Source organism: Colobus angolensis, unplaced genomic scaffold (genome assembly GCF_000951035.1).
Source record: "Colobus angolensis palliatus isolate OR3802 unplaced genomic scaffold, Cang.pa_1.0 Scaffold452, whole genome shotgun sequence".
Taxonomy (NCBI): Eukaryota; Metazoa; Chordata; class Mammalia; order Primates; family Cercopithecidae; genus Colobus; species Colobus angolensis.
The window spans coordinates 219,606-226,669 of NW_012117955.1; the positions used below are offsets into that span (position 1 = coordinate 219,606).

A 7,064-nucleotide genomic window follows, 5' to 3' on the forward strand; every position below is an offset into this window, starting at 1 on the left:
CTAACTATTTTTGAATACAGAAACTTGGGAAGGGGTTTCTGTCGGTTTCATGAGGAAGGCACAACTTTCAGACAGTGTTGGGGAAGGGTATAAGGTCCTATGCAGGCTGGCCCCTTAGCCCACAGATGCCAAGATTATGTCTACTGGCAGCTCCTCCAAACTTCTGGGTGTCAACTGCATTGTCACTGTGTCCAAAAGCAGCAGCCGAGAGTGCACTGGGATGTCATGACCACCCCAGAACACACCAGCCAGGAGCAACATGGGGATGTTCTTGTTATCCGGCACTTTGACCTCTCATAAGGGTTCATCCCCAAGAACTTCACAATATTACCCACAGCCTCTTCAAGTGTCTTGATGGCAGACAAGCTGAACGTTTCCTCCTTCTTAAATTCATCCCCTACCCCATCCCAGGCTGCTTCGAAGTTCAGTTTCTTGACTTTTGAATGTGATCAGCTACAGTAACTTCCAGATCTTCCAGCACATACTCATCCTCATAGCCTTCGTCATCCGTCTCCCCAGCGGTGGGATCACAGTCCTTGACAGTGAGCTTCATCATGCAGCTGAATGTGCAGGTTGTAGCATCTTCTCTGGGTAGTGCCACCAGTGTGTAGCAGGTCCCAGGCTGGTTGTAGGGCAGGCTCCGGGCAGGCACGTAACAGAGCACCTCATAGGCCTCAGTGGGCTCCATCTGCACTGTGACGTTCTCCAAGGTCTGCTCATTGACTGTGTGCAGTCAAACTGAAACACCATGTGGTTGGTGAAGGTGTGTTTGGTGCAGCGGATGACATACCCCCGTCTCTGACTCGGTGAGGGCCATGGGCTCAGGCGAGGACTTGAAGAAGGGCCCAAGTCCCCGGAACTCTGGCATCACCGCCAACTGCTCCTGAAAGATCTCCTGCCCGGTAGCTGCCACTTTCTCAGGCTGTTTGGCAGCTGTGATGGGAGTACTTTCTGTTCTCTGCTCTGCCGTGGGTGCCATGAGGCAGAGGTCATGACTTGAGGTCAAAAGGTTTTTCTGATGGTTCTAGAGTGTACTGCTGCAGAGCCCTCTCCAGACCAGGATGGACACAGTTAGACCATTTAGGATATAGCCTGCATTGAGGGCCTTCTGCTTCTGCTCCAGGACATTTAGGTAGAAGGTGGCTCGGTCCCTTACTTCATTGCCATCATCCATCACACAGCTCTTCAGCAACACCAAGATCCTGGGTAACATCTCTTCATTCTGGGCTCCAATCTTGGCCAGAGCACTCACAACACCTGCCCGGACCTCCTCATGCTCCAAGACCACTCGGTTATAGATGAAGTGGATGTACTTTGAGGAATTGGTGGTCTTGGACCCCTCCTGGCCCAGGAGATGTAGAATACGGGTGGCCAGCACTGTGAACTCGCAGTCCTCGATGAACTCGCACAAATGTGACAGCCCCGTCTCCTTGCTCTCTGAGTTCTCCTCAGTGATGCTGATGATGCAGTCCACGGTGGTGCACTCGTACTCAAAACCACCCTCTTCCCACAGCATGGTGAACAGGAAGTTCATGAGGATGGCATGTTTGCGAGGATGCTTCTGACACAGGTCACTGATAGCCTGGACAACCACCACCTTGAATTCATCTAAGATCTCTGACATGAAGGAGGAGAACTGCTTCATGAGGTGGTCAATGCTGCTTTCACTGCCCCTCTTAAGGAGGGTGGTCATGGCCAGCATGGCACTGCTGCGGTTTGAGTCTGTGACCAGGTTCTCCAAATCCAGATTACAAGATGTCACAGCTGACAATTGCTTCATGGCAACCTTACTGAGGGTGGGAACAGCAGCATAGTGGAGAGCAGCCTTGGGTGAGCTGCAGAAAAACTGGAGCACTGACACAGCAAGGGGCAGCTCTTTGGCACTGCAGCCTGGCAGATTGACAATGACCAAGGCGGCTTTGTACACCACCATCTTGTGCTTGTTTCTCAAGCAGCTGTCGATGAAGTCAAACAGTGGGCTGTCATGGCTGCCATCCTCCTCTTCTAGCTGCTTGTTGGCCACCCAGATCATCATGCAGTAGACAAAGGGAGACTTAAGGCCATGCCAGGTGACCTTGCTGATCATCTTATTGATGGCCAGGTGGTCATTCTTATGCACATGGTACAGTAGCCCTAGTGCATGGTACTGGACCATGATCTTATCACTGGATGCCGCCTCCTGAGCCTCATTCACCCAGTGCTTGACCACGTCAAAGCTGCACTTCAGCAGGTGCAAGGAAGACATGAGGGCAGAGTTGGAGACACTGGGCACCTTGTCCACAATGGCTTGTTTCATGTTGCACTCAATAGCCTGCAGCATGGTGCTATCAGTGATCTGGCAGAGGGCTCGCACGGCCGGGCCCCGGTCGTTCTCCTCTTTCCCAGTCATGTATTTTGTTAGGCTGCTGGTGACAATGATGACATCCTCTGCGATGCAAGGCATCTCCTTGATGGTCAAGTAGCACATCCGATGGAGTGTGGGATCATTGGACTGAAAGAGCTTGGTCATGGCAAGGAAGGCCTCGGTCGCTTCCGTGGTCCCCAGGTGCTCCCCCTGGTTTATAGGATAAAGAATCTTGGTGAGGATGTGGACACATTTCCAAGGGTTGATGGGAGTTTCATTAAATACACTGGCCTCCTGGAGTACGGTACTCTTCTCAAGATGCTGGAATGGGTTGGAGCCTCCACCTGACTCCTTGTCCTTCTTGTCGAATTTCTTCAACATAGTGGAGTCGGTGAGGTGCAATGCAGCAACACAATGCTCAAGGGGCACAGCACAGAGTTTTTTTGTTTGTTTGTTTGTTTGTTTGTTTGTTGTTTGAGACAGAGTCTCGCTCTGCTGTCCAGGCTGAAGTGCAGGGGTGCAATCAGCTCACTGCAACCTCCGCCACCCAGGTTCAAGCGATTCTTGTCCCTCAACCTTCCAAGTAGCTGGGATTTACAGGCATGCACCACCATGCCTGGCTGCCTGGCTAATTTTTGCATTTTTAGTAGAGACGGGGTTTCATCATGTTGGCCAGGCTGGTCTCAAACTCCTGGCCTCAAGTGATCGGCCCGCCTCGGCCTCCTAAAGTGCTGGGATTATAGGCATGAGCCACCGTGCCTGACCAAGAAAGAGATTTTCATTAGATACTAACAATAGGAGGCTGGCTTATTTTATGATGTCTAATATCCCTAATAAAATGTCAAATGTTTTTGAAACATGGTAGATACAATTAAAATCCCCTGTGAACCTCTCCTGAATCTCATTCCCTTGTCTTTTTCTGTATGTGTAACCATTTTTTAAATGTATTTATTCTTTTACTACATGTGTATGTATATACAAATAATATGTGAAATTTCACCTGTTAAGTACAAAATGAAAATTAAAATATTTGAAGTACCAGATTGTGCATTTCTTTCTGCATTTTGTCCTATCTTGTCTTTTTCAGATTTATCCATGTGGATTCCTATAGCTCCTGTTTATTCACTGTAAATTCTGTAAAGAAGTCTATTGTAGGCGTTGTTTTATATACTTTGCCCATCTTTCTATTGAGTCGTCTTTTTCATATTGACTTTGTTAAGGAAAAATAATTCAATGACACTTGTTAACGCACAGTAAGGAAGACTTTATTCAGGACCACCTGGATGGGCATAGGGACCACTCGATGGGGTCTTGAAGTGGGTGAGAGAGAGAGATTGGGCTCAACTCTGAATACTGCCTGGGCAAGTGAGAGTTTATAACCAAGGAGCAGGGTGGCAGTCAGTGGGTGGAAAATTACTAAAAGGAAACATTACAGGTAATGAGAATTCTGGTTAACCGCACCTAACGGAACTCTTGCTAAAGACAGGCCAAGGTGACCCAACATTACCTGGGAGATGGTGCAGAGATCAGGAATCTGAGCAGACATCCAGGTGATCAGAGCATAGAGGCCGGCAGCACTGGTAAACTGACTTGACCGGGTTCTTTGCTAAAACTAGATTTACAAGGAAGCGCACAGATGAGCCCGGGACAAGGTTCAGGAGCCTCACTAAAGTTTGGTCAAGCAGAGAGTCTTTATCAAATTATAGGAGTTCTTTCTACTTTTCAACACTAATTCCTTCAGTCCACCAAAGTACTCTCTTCTAATCAACACCAACTTCCCAGATGAACCCAGTGGCATTTTAGGGTCTTTGCCTCCTCACCTCCCCTCTGACTTTGTTGACATCGTGTGTGTAGGATGTGGTGTGGACCTCCCTTCCCCTGACACTCCTGTCTTCACTCACTTTGGAGACCTGCCCAGTTCTGATCCCCACCCCTTTATGGCATCTTCACGTCAGTTCTTCCCTGTTCCCCTTTCCGAGGTTCTCCCGAGGATTTCGTGGTCCACCCTCTGCCCTTTTCACTCTGTGGTCGCTCCCTTGCAGAACTCAGCGTTTATGGCTGCTTCAGTCCTCAGTTCTCCGCGGGCAGCTCCCAGTGTGTGTCCTGTGGCCTCTTCTAGGATCTACTCCGGTCCTTCCCACCTGCCTAGAGGATGGCGTCACTTGATAGTCCACCCAATGTAGAGAGAACTGTCTCGCCTTTAATATATTGTCCCCTCCCCTTTCTCATTTCCCATAGCTCCTCTCCTCCCAGTGTTTTAAGTACAAGAGACTTTCCAGCAAGGAAGGACTAGTTTGAGAAACTTTAAACGGCACATATCAGTTTAACAGAAAAAAAAAATTTGCAGGAAAATCTACCCTGTGATCATGGCATTCCTGGATAATCAAGGAGCTGGATTCAGGAAGAATGGTACCTACTGGAGCAGGATTTTAGTGTCCAGAATGTGCCTTGTTTTTTAAATTTTTTTAATTTTAAAATATTTAATTGTCAAATGAAGATTGCATATATTCAAGGTGTACAACGTGATGATCAATATACATTGTATCATGATTACCAGAATCCAATTAAGGAACACACCCCTCACTGCCCTTGCTGCACCTGAGATCCAGAGCTGCTTCCTTTTGACTCAGTTTGCACCCTGTGACCGACATCTCCCCATTGCATCTCCTCTCCGTTTTTCTTTCTTCCTTTGAATTGGCTTTGCTTGCGTTCTCTTTTCTCTCTATTTTGTAATGACTTTTTAACCATTTAATCCGCGGAAGTATCTTTATTGTTCCTGTTTGTACCTGATTGCTGTGGGTTGAATTGTGTCCTCCCAAAAAGATACATGATGTTGCAGTCCTGATCCCTATACCTATGAATCAGATCTTACTTGGAAATCAGGTCTTTGAGATGTAATCTAGTTAAGATGAGGTCTTGCTGAATTAGGGTGGGCTCTAATCCAATGGCTAGTGTCCTTGTAAGATGAGGGGAACTTGGACAGAGACGCACAGAGATGAGAACACCCTATGAAGACATGCAGAAAGAAGGCCAGGCAAGGATGGAAGCAGAAATCAAAGACCAGGGAGCAAGCCTGGGCACACCAAGGGTTGCTAGCAGCCCAAGAAGCTGGAAGGGAGGCATGGAGCAGCCTCTCCCTTGGAGCCTCCAGAAGAACCAACCCTGCCGATGCCTTGATTTCAGACTTCTGGCTTCCAAACGGTGGGAGAAGAAATTTCTATTGTTTTAAGTCACCCAGTTTATGGTACTTTGTTGCTGCAGCCCTAGAAAACCAACGCAAGTGGGAGTTTATAGTCAAGGATGATCATTGAAATTGTTAAAGCAAAACAGTGACAGGCCACGCGTGGCGGCTCACGCCTATAATCCCAGCACTTTGGGAGGCCAAGGCAGGCAGATTACCAAAGGTCAGGAGTTCGAGATCAGCCTGGACAACATGGTGAAACCCCATCTCTACTAAAAATACAAAAAATTAGCCAGGAGTGGTGGTGGGCACCTGTAATCCCAGCTACTCAGGAGGCTGAGGCAGGAGAATCGCTTGAAACCAAGAGGCAGAGGTTGCAGTGAGCCGAGATCACACCACTGCACTCCAGCCTGGGTGACAGAGTGAGACTCTGAACAAACAAACAAACAAACAAACAAACCAGAGATAAAAGTCCCTCGGTGATTTTACCATCACAGCTTCTTGTCACCCCCACTTAAGGAAACCTCTTTAACAACTTGGATCACAGATTCCCGTCTCCTACCAGTGGTTGCTTAGCTTAAACTGTTTAGTTTACTATGATAAATAAATAATGCTGTTAGCATCTGTTAAATGTGTGTGTATCTGTGTCAGGTTAAACTTGTATTGGTAATGTTGAATTTTTTTAACCAAAAACAAATCTGACAAAATGTTAACCTCTGCTACATCTATGTGACAGATGTGTGGGTGTCTTATTTTCTGTAGGTTTCAGTATGTTTGAAATATTTTGTAATCAAAACTGTGCTCAGAAATCAATCAACCAGAATAGGAAACTGTCCCAGTTTCCATCATACTGTGATGTTAATTTCTTCTGATATCATCTATCAGGTGACAACTGCCCAAAAAAACCTGTTATGACTATTTCTCTGTGTGTGTGTGTGTGTGTGTGTGTGTTTATATACATCTACCATAAAATGCACCACTTTAACCATTTTAATGGCATACCATGAAGTGGTTTTTGGTGTAGTCACAATAGTGAGCAACCACTGCCACTACCTAGTTCCACAGCATTTTCATTACCCCATAAAGCAGCTTCATACACACTAGAGAGTCACTCCCTAGTCTCCCCTCCCCCAGACCCTGGCAACCACTAATCTGCTTTCTGTCGCTATGGATTTACCTATTCTGGGAATCTCATATAAATGGAATCATATTATATGTGGCTTTTTGTGACCAACTTAATTCTCTTAGCACATTTTTTAGCTTCGTCCATGTTGTGACATGTATCAGCACTTCATTCCTTTTTACTGTTGAGTAATATTCCATTGTATGAACACACCATGTTTTACTTATATCTATCCATCAGTTCATGAGCATTTGGGTTTTTCCACCTTTTGGCTATCATGAAAAATGTTGCTATGAAAATTCACATTGAAATTTTTGTTCAAGCTTGGCATGGTGGCTCATGTCTGTAATCTCAGTACTCTGGGAGGCTGAGGCAGGAGGATTGCTTGAGCCCAGGAGTTTTTTTTTTTTTTTTTT

At 46.4% G+C, this 7,064-nt stretch overlaps 1 pseudogene across 1 annotated transcript; it reads right to left on the bottom strand.

The window, feature by feature from the left end:
• Positions 1–79: 79 nt before the first annotated feature.
• Positions 80–2,777, bottom strand: LOC105523180 (annotated as a pseudogene). Its single transcript, XR_001003547.1, has one exon. The product of XR_001003547.1 is annotated as a coatomer subunit gamma-1 pseudogene (transcript).
• Positions 2,778–7,064: the final 4,287 nt, after the last annotated feature.